The sequence below is a fragment of the Lissotriton helveticus genome, assembly GCF_964261635.1.
Source record: "Lissotriton helveticus chromosome 1_1 unlocalized genomic scaffold, aLisHel1.1 SUPER_1_unloc_10, whole genome shotgun sequence".
Lineage (NCBI taxonomy): Eukaryota > Metazoa > Chordata > Amphibia > Caudata > Salamandridae > Lissotriton > Lissotriton helveticus.
In genome coordinates, this window is record NW_027611649.1 from 3,885,774 (window position 1) to 3,896,209 (window position 10,436).

Consider the following 10,436-nt stretch of genomic DNA (forward strand, 5'->3'; position numbering starts at 1 on the left):
ATCGATGCCACCGGATGGGGAGGCCTGATGATCGATGAAGGTAGAGGAAGAGGCTTCTGTGGGACAGAAGCCGAGGGAGGAAATCGGCGGTAGTAGTCATCAAGCACATTGTAGCGTGTTGTGGAGGAAAGGGCAAGAGGCGGGTTTTAGTAACAGCGGGTTTTATTTGGCTGTACAGAAAGTCAGTAAAAGTCTTTCTCCCGGGGAACCTTCGCGGGGATCTACTCCTTATCGTGCTCCTCCTGGGGTACGGGCCGTCTTCTTCCCTTGTACGCCGTCGAGGACTCCGGTGGGAAGGAGGCGCTTCCAGCTCCGTGGTGACTCCAGGACAGCCGGCAGGAAGGAAAGAAAGAACAGGTATCAGGCTAATGTCCCGAGGACACAGTACTTCCAGGGAAAGGGAGTGCGGGAACACCAGCAGTGTTTCTTGTACAGGTTACGGTCACGGTGAGGGAAAGGAGGTGTAAGGCAGAGGTCTTCAAACTTTTTGATGCCGAGACCCCCTTGTAAAACCTTTTTAGGCGTAAGGACCCCCTTACGACAAAAGATTCTAGAAACTGGTTCTCCTCCTCATCAACAACTATCGACAACCATAAATGCGCCTGTTAGACCTCATCACATCCATCCATCCATCATTCATCCACCCACACTTTCACACATCCATCCACCCTTTCATTCTTCCATCCATACGTCCATCCTTTACCTATCCACCCATCTATTCATCCACCCACCTTTTCACACATCCATCCATCCATCATTCATCCATGCAACGTTTTACCCATCCATCCATACATCCATCCTTCATCCATCCACCCTTTCATCCTTCCATCCATACATCCACCATTTCACCTATCCATCCTTCATCCATCCACCCTTTCATTATTCCATCCATACATCCATCCACCCTTTCATCCATACATCCATCCTTCATCCACCCACCCTTTCATCCATCCACCCATCATTCATCCCCCCACCTTTTCACACATCCATCCATGCATCCATCATTCATCCATGCAACCTTTTATCCACCCATACATCCATCCTTCATCCATCTACCTTTTTGTCCTTCCATCCATACATCCATCCTTCACCCACCCACCCTTTCATCCATCCATCCACCCACCTTTTCACACATCCATCCATCCTTCATCCATCCATCCACCCTTTCATCTTTACATCCATCCACTCATCATTCATCCACCCTTTTCACACATCCATCCATTCATCCTTCATCCATCTACCCTTTCATCTTTACATCCATCCACTCATCATTCATCCACCCACCTTTTCACACATCCATCTATTCATCCTTACATCCACCCACCCATCCTTCATCCTTCCATCCATCCATCCATCCATCCATCCATCCATCCATCCACCCACCCTTCATCCTTACATCCACACATACATTCATCCTTCATCCACCCACCTTTTCTGTGCCTCTCTCATGGGGGTGGGGTCAGTATCTCTCTGTGTCTTCTTCCTTCTTCCTCTCTCATGGGACGGCATCTCTGTGCTTCCCTGCTTGGGGGGGGGGGAGGGGGGGGGGCAGACAGGCTGTATAAACACCTCACGGTGAAGAACAGTTTCAGGCACATTTCTCCTGCACAGGCGCCAGGTATGTGGGACTTGAACCAATGACTGTAATGTCCTTCTGCTGTTTGCTATGTGTGTTTGTAAAGCGCTCTGATACCTACGGGTTAAGCTAGCGCTATATAAAATGTTAAAAATAAAAATAAACCCCACAGCTAAGTCCATTGATTGAACTCAAAGGGCTACAGCCTCCTCCCCCAGACACCCCCCCACCCCCACTCCCCAGCACGTGTAAGTGAGCCCGGCTGAAACAGCTTCGGGACACACAGAAAGGCACACCCGAGTACTTCACAGGTCTTCAGAAGACCTTTACTTGTTAATGAGGCGTGAATTAGGCCTCCACCGTGATCACCCGGCCTCAATCAGCCTGACGCCAGGAACTGCTGCACGCTCCCACAGAATCTGCGACCCCCTTCCCAGGACTCCACGACCCCCCTGGGGGTCGCGCCCCACAGATTGAAGACCTCTGGTGTAAGGGGAGGGGTAAGGGGATACTCGGGTCAGGGGACGGTTCTACCCCTCCTCTCCACCCAGCCCGCGATACGGCTCCGTACCTCTGTGAGCCACACACCTCCTGGCGTGCGGCTGGGCGGCTCGTGATGCCAATGGCCTCCTGGCTCCCATGCCGAAAACGGGTCTTTCCTCTTCTCTGCCGGGGATGTTTCAACGACTCTTCCCGTCTTCTCTGCTAGGCTGAGTGGTCGCTCCCCAGTGTCCCCTCGTGACACTCGGTATCGTTGTGCTGCTTTTACCGTGATCTCTACCTAATTGCATTTGCCTGCTGTGTGCCTGCCTGCCGAGCTGCTGTATTAGTTAATTAATTAATTAATCGTGCCGCTTTCACCGCACTCGGTAGCGCTGTACCGCTTTTGCCATTGTTTTCTGCCTAATTGCATTAGCCTGCTGTGTGCCTGCCTGCCGAGTTGTTCTCTTAGCTATTTAAATAATTAATAGTGCCGCTTTTCACTATATTTGCGCGCTCTGACTAGCGCGACGCTGTGCTCCCCCCTCCGCCTCCATTTTGTTGTTGTTGTGATCCCTGGAGCCCGCCCCGCCTCCCAGCTGAGCAACCCTCCCACAGACCTGATTAGCGCTGCAGAACCTTAGAGCGCCGTGACTCGCTCCTGTCCCTCAGGCTGAGTGGTCGCTCCCCAGTGTCCCCTCGTGACACTCGGTATCGTTGTGCTGCTTTTACCGTGATCTCTACCTAATTGCATTTGCCTGCTGTGTGCCTGCCTGCCGAGCTGCTGTATTAGTTAATTAATTAATTAATCGTGCCGCTTTCACCGCACTCGGTAGCGCTGTACCGCTTTTGCCATTGTTTTCTGCCTAATTGCATTAGCCTGCTGTGTGCCTGCCTGCCGAGTTGTTCTCTTAGCTATTTAAATAATTAATAGTGCCGCTTTTCACTATATTTGCGCGCTCTGACTAGCGCGACGCTGTGCTCCCCCCTCCGCCTCCATTTTGTTGTTGTTGTGATCCCTGGAGCCCGCCCCGCCTCCCAGCTGAGCAACCCTCGCCCCTCCCCCTCCACTATCCATATATGACAGTTCCTCCCGCGCGCAGCGTTTACGCGCAGCGTTCGCGCCCACTCCGCGCCGAAGGTGCGCCAAAGGTAAGCCCGTCTACGCCCGTCCGCGCCTGGACCGCGCCCAGCGCCAGACCCCCTGCCCCTCGCGCTGCCCAGCCCCCCCGCATTACCTACGATGCCGCCACCCTCCTAGCCCTTAACCCCGGTCGCGCCCCCACCTGCGTCCTAGCCGCTCCTGGACACACCCATGGACCGTTCTCCTGCTACTCCTGCAAATTCAGCGGCACCGACAACATCTCCGCCACGACTACACCACAGATTCCCGACCCCAACCACCTACAATGCATCCTTCTCAACACCCGATCGGTGCACAGGCACGCCATTGACCTATGGAACCTACTAGACACCTTCTCTCCAGACGTCGCCTTCCTCACGGAAACATGGATGAATGCTTCACCGCTCCAGACATCACCATTGCCATCCCTGAAGACTACAAGATCACTCGCAAAGACCGCACCGACCACACAGGAGGAGGAATCGCTATCGTCCATAAGAAATCAATCCGCATCTCAACCAGCTCTGACACCAACCTCGCCAACTCCGAACACCTTCACTTCCAGATCCACACCGACCCCAAGACCACACTCAGAGGCACCCTCCTCTACAGACCACCAGGACCCCGCGCTAAATTCAGTGAAGACATCACGGACTTCATCACTCCACACGCGCTCCCCTCCAAAGACTACATCCTTCTGGGAGACCTCAACTTTCACCTTGAGAAGATCAACGACCGCAACACCGCCACCCTCGTGGACAACCTCGCCAACCTCGGACTTAAACAACTAGTCACTTCCCCCACCCACATCGCAGGTCACACACTCGACCCCATCTTCACTTCCAGCAATCATGTCTCCTTCAGCCACACTACGGATCTCCTATGGACCGACCACAGCTGCGTCCACTTCACCTACAACAAGCCGAAACCCATCAACCACTCCCAACCTACCCTGCAAAGAAACTGGAACAAAATCACCACGGACCAAATCTCCGCTTCACTCCTTCGAAACTCCCCAGCCCTCTCCTCTAACGCCAACGAAGCCGCCGCCAACCTCACCCTATGGTTATCCAACACCGCCGACACCTTAGCACCACTGAAAAAACGTCAAAGCAAACCTGGCAGCAAGAAGGCCTCATGGTTCAACGATGATCTTAAGAAATCCAAGAAACTCTGCCGCTCCCTTGAAAAAGCCTGGAAAAAAGACCCAACCACCAGCACCAAGGACGCCTTCAAAAGCGCCACCCGCACTCACCACCAACTGATCCGTAAAGCCAAGAAAACAGCATTCAAAGATCGACTTGACAACAACGCCCACAACAGCAAGGAACTTTTCAACATCGTCAAGGAATTTTCCAACCCCTCGGCCAACTCCAACGACATCACCCCCTCTCAAACCCTCTGCGACTCCCTAGCCTCTTTTTTCCACAACAAGATTGCAGACATCCACAACAGCTTTGACAACCAACCCGGAAACCAACCCACCCTACCAGCTGCTGACCATCTTCCCCCCGTAAACACCCTTAACGCCTGGAACCCAATCTCCACTGAAGACACCATCCGCCTGATGAATTCCATCCACTCTGGATCCCCCACAGACCCATGCCCTCACCACATCTTCAACAAAGCAGACTCCGTCATAGCACCTCACCTCCGAAACGTCATCAACTGCTCCTTCAACTCCGCTACCTTCCCAGAAGACTGGAAACACGCTGAACTCACCGCCCTTCTGAAAAAACCAACAGCGGACCCCACCGAACTCAAAAATTACCGCCCCATCTCGCTTCTCCCATTCCCGGCAAAAGTCATCGAGAAAGCCGTCAACAACCAGCTCGCCGCCTTCCTCGAAGCCAACAAATCCCTCGACCCCTCACAATCTGGCTTCCGAGCAAAACACAGCACTGAGACCGCCCTCATCGCAGCAACAGACGACATTCGAACTCTACTGGACAATGGAGACACAGTCGCCCTCATCCTCCTCGACCTCTCCGCAGCATTCGACACAGTCTGCCACAGCACCCTTCTACAACGCCTCAATAACATCGGAATCCAAGGAAAAGCACTTGAATGGATCACCTCACCGGAAGAACCCAAAGAGTCCGCCTTCCTCCGTTCAAGTCCGAGGCCTCTGAAGTCATCTGCGGCGTACCTCAAGGATCCTCACTCAGTCCCACCCTCTTCAACGTATACATGAGCCCCCTCGCGGCCATCGCCCGCCAACACAACCTCAACATCATCTCTTACGCGGATGACACTCAACTGATCCTTTCTCTCACCAAGGACCCCTGCACCGCCAAAACTAACCTACACGAAGGAATGAAAAAAGTCGCCGAATGGATGAAACAAAGCCGTCTGAAACTGAACTCAGACAAAACAGAAGTCCTCATCTTAGGTACATCCCCCTCTGCCTGGGACGACTCCTGGTGGCCGGAAGCCCTCGGAAAAGCACCCATCCCGACAGACCACGCACGGAACCTTGGCGTCATCCTGGATTCTTCACTCTCAATGAACAGACAAGTCAGCGCCGTATCCTCTTCCTGCTTCAACATTCTTCGCATGCTCAGAAAAACATTCCGCTGGATCCCCTCCGAAACAAGGAAAACAGTCACCCACGCTCTGGTCACGAGCCGACTGGACTACGGAAACACCCTCTACGCAGGCACCACCGCTAAACTCCAGAAGAAACTCCAACGAATCCAAAACGCCTCAGCCAGGCTCATATTAGACATCCCACGTAACGAACACATCTCTGGTCACCTTAAAGACCTCCACTGGCTACCCGTCAATAAGAGGATCACTTTCCGACTGCTTACCCACGCACACAAATCACTCTACGACATCGGACCAGATTGCCTCAACTCTCGACTGTCCTTCTACACCCCCTCCCGCCAACTACGTTCTTCCAGCCAAGCCTTCGCCACTGTACCTCGCATCAACAAGACCACCATGGGAGGCAGATCCTTTTCATACCTGGCTGCTAAAACATGGAACTCACTCCCCGCTTACCTTCGCCTCACCCAGAACCACCTAGCGTTCAGAAAGCAGCTTAAAACGTGGATATTTGACAAATAATCCTCCTCCCCTTCCTAAGCGCCTTGAAACCCTCTGGGTATGTAGTGCGCTATACAAATTATTTGACTTGACTTGACTTGACTCCTCTCCAGCTCCTCCTACGCCTCCGGTGAACAAGCACACCTGCGTGCTGTCTGCTGCCGTACTTGACGTTGGTGTAGGCTCCTCCCCTTCGTCTGGTAGGTGCCAGTTAAAGGGACCGCCGTCCTCATAGTTCTTGTCCCGGGAACAGTCTGGCTCCGTTGTATACACCCAATCATTCGTCTGTGGAGACAAGAGGGGGGGGTCATATGATGAATCCCCACAAGGGGATGATGATCTTGTGGGCCGCGGGGGTGACGGCCTCTCCTCGCTACACACATGTTGCAAATTTGAGATGAGAGACATGGGTATCTGCACAGTTGGATTCTCAAGTGGTGCTTGAGTATTAGGGTCAGGTTAATAATCATATCCTTGGTCATCATCAATATCTTGTCATTTGATGAGAAGCTCGGAAGGAGTACGAGCAACACGGAACCGGTCATCCTCTTCCGAAACCTCCTCATTAGCCCCATAGTCAAAAAGCTCCACAGAAAGATTTGGAGATGGTTGAATTGGCAATAGATCCAAAGAAGAGTTCCTACGTTGAAGTAGGGAAACATCCGTCGTTCCTGAAGGTGGCAAAAGTGTTGCTGAAGATTTCAATGGTACTAGAGACATCAAAGCTGAAGGTGGAAACAAGGATGCTGCTGCCGACTCAGCGGTCGACGATGAAGAACGTAGTTGAAGTTCCGTAAGGAAAGGCTTCTGTGCTGTCGACGAGGCAACCGTCGACAAAGCAGGTAGAGCCTTGAGAGCCATCGACCGTCTCGTCAGCGAGGAGGCATCCGTCGATGACTGACCGGAGACAGATCTCTTTTTTGTCAACGACGAAGTGAGGGAGGTGGCAGACGAGCGAGGATTCACCGACACCATGACAAACGTCGACGGAGAGGACGCTGACGACATAATCATTGTAGGTTGAAGAGCAGAGAAGGTGGAAGTCGTCGTTGTAGCAGTGGCAACGGAAGTCATCGTCGACAAGGAACCCATTTTTTTAGGCAAATTTGTCTCAGGAAGAGACTTAGACGCCTGAGACTTAGAGGCAGATCTCAGAGACGTAGAGGTAATAAGTAGTCCCTTAGAAGGAGCAGGAGCCCTTTTTGAGGAAGAAGTCTGGCCTTCATGAGTAGAGGTGTGGTATTTCTTGAGCATCTTAGCCTTAGCAGATACCATCTGAGCCTCCTTCCTACCACTAGCCTCTTCTTAGAGATGACAGTCCTGAGAGAGGAATCACTCTGAAGATCTGATAAAGGATTATCCTTGGTCTTGAGTTTCTGTAACCACAGAAGTAGACGTCCCTCTCTGTCTCCTAAAGTCTTTTGAGGAAAAGTCCTGCAGATTTTACAATCTCTCACCGGATGTTCAGGGTGGAGGCAATAGATACATTTTTTGTGGGGGTCTTCGGAATGAAGCCGGAATTTCCCACAAGACTCACAGTGTCTGATGAGTGACCTCTTTGTAGTAGACAAAGCAGTGAAGATATTCTGAAGAGTTTCTGAAGGGAAAAGGTAGAGGTACTGAGCAGAGCTCAGGGAGACTCCCTTCACATGACGTGCAGTAGAAAATCTGAGAGTCTGAGCCTCTGAGGAGAAGGTTCCAGAGGGTGCTTTCGCCTGATTGGCTGGAGTTTGGACCATATCTAATGACTTGGACAAGTTATTAAAGTGACAAGTTTTTTCCTATTAACGTCCATGTTACAATACTTCCTATTGCTCTTTTAGCTATGCTTTCGCTATGCTATTGCTATATTGCTATTCTATGTACCGTGGGAATCACACTTCAACTACGGGGAATGATTCAAGCATGTGAATCTATGAAAGATACCCCATTACTGGAGAAAAGGTCTTACCCAAGTTGCTTTAGACTTAGTCATCTCTCATATTGACTACACTAACACTTTACTTTGGATTACCGGCATATCAATCTAAAAGACTGCAACTAGTGCCGAACCAGGCTGCTAGATTAATCTATCGCCAGTCACGAATGCAGTATGTCACCCCTCCTATGACAAAGTTACATTGGCTTCTGGTAGTCGAACGCAGTGCATTCAAGTTGGGATGCCGCCTCTTTAAAGCGCTCCATGGCAACTGCCCAGTCCCTGTATCTACTCGGGTCCAGAGACATATCCACATTCAGGATCTTAGGTGTTCCCATTTGAATCCCCTAGCTACTCCATCCTTTAAACGCTAGAAATTGGGGGGACTAAGATTTGCGGGTCTGGCCCCTCAAATTTTGAATTCTCTTCCTCAGGACATTAGATTGATGTTATCATATCCTCAATTTTGGAAACTCTTAAAGACCTGGCTCTTTCGCCAGGCTTATGAATGAATCACTTAGCGGCAGGACTCCCTTGTCCACAGCGCCATGAAACCTTGTGGTGTGCGCGCGCTTTAGAAGTATTTTTAACATAACATATCATTTAACATCGTCTAAATGGGACAACCTGGAATGTCCATCTGCATTGGCAGTCCCAGGTCTCTGTTTCACTTCAAAGTGAAACAGAGACCTGGAGAACATTGGAGAAGTGTGGCTCAGGGGTTAGAGGCGGCTAATCCGGGAGCTGAGATCGGCCCTGGACCAGGGTTCAATTCCCCACCTCGGCGGGTCTTGGGCTAAAAAATTCCACGGACTCGATAATTCTCGCTCCGGTGCCTTCTCGACTCACGGGTTCACACTCTGCGACTCTGGGCAATAGCTTGCTTAATCTCCACAAAGGCCCCTCGCGGCGGGATGCCTGGCTTTCACCTTGTGGATAACCTGCCAGGGTTATCTCACAGGGGAATACCAGGACGGGTTCCCTAAGCAAGCGCTTAGATACCCACCTCGGTCAGTGATTTGCGCTATATAAATACATGTACATTTACATTTTACATTTACATTTACAAAGTCTATTCCCTGTATGGAGATGGACTACTTTAGCTGATTTTCACCATTCATTTGCATTAACCATTGGAGAGGCCTGTGGTCGGTTTGAACTAGGGAGTGAGAGCCAAACAGGTTTGACCTAAACTTCTCAAGGGACCAAACCACAGCAAAGGCGTCCATCTAAATGGCACTTCAACGCTGTTCCCTGGGGATTAGCCTTCTACTGATGAAAGCCAGTGGCTGATCTTGACCTTGGTCATGTTTTTGGGATAGCACTGCTCCTATACCATGTTCAGAGGCATCAGTCTGCACAATGAATTGCTTGACATAATCCGCAGCTTTCAGAACAGCTGCAGAGCACATCGCTTCCTTCAGCGTGTCAAAAGCCTTTAGACAGCTCACAGTCCAGTTCACTATTTGGAAGTCAGTTCTGTGAGGGGTGCCACAATGGTGCCATATTCCCTCACAAACCTCCTATAGTACCAGGGAAGCCAAGGAAGGCCCTCACTTGAGTCTGGGTAGTTGGAGCCACCCAGTCCAGAATGGTCTAGATCTTGGGTTGTAAGGGTTGAACCTGGCCTCCACTCACAAGGTGACCCAAGTATGCAACCTTTCCCAGTCCTGTCTGGCATTTGCATGCCTTGATAATGAGGCCTGCACTTCTCAGAGCCTCCGGCACGTTCCTAAGGTGGATCAGATGATCCTTAAAGGTGGAGCTAAAGACAGCAATATTGTGTTGAAATGCTGCACTCAAGGATTCCAATCCAGCAAGGGCTTAGTTCACCAACCTTTGAATAGTGGCAGATGTATTTTCAAACCAAAGGGCATTACAGTGAACTGATAATACCCATCTGGGGTTGAAAATGCAGATATTTCTTTTGCTCCTGGAGTCGTCAGTCCTATCTGCCAGTACTCTGATGTGAGATCAAACATACTCAGATACTTGGCTGCTCCCAACCTGTCAATAAGTTCATCTGCCCATGGAATTTGGTATGCATCTCTTTTGGTCACAGCATTCACGCCCCAATGGTCCTAAACCTCATTTCTTTCTTACCCTCCTGGCTATGAGGCTTGGGGATTAAGACAACTGGGCAGGTCCAGGGGCTCTCAGAAGGCTTTAGAACTCCCAATTCCAGCATCATGCTTACTTCAGCTGTGATGCTCTCTTTCACACGTTCAGTCTGCCTGTATGTTTTATTCTCGAAAGGTAGTCTTTCTTCAGCGTCCACATCATGGATA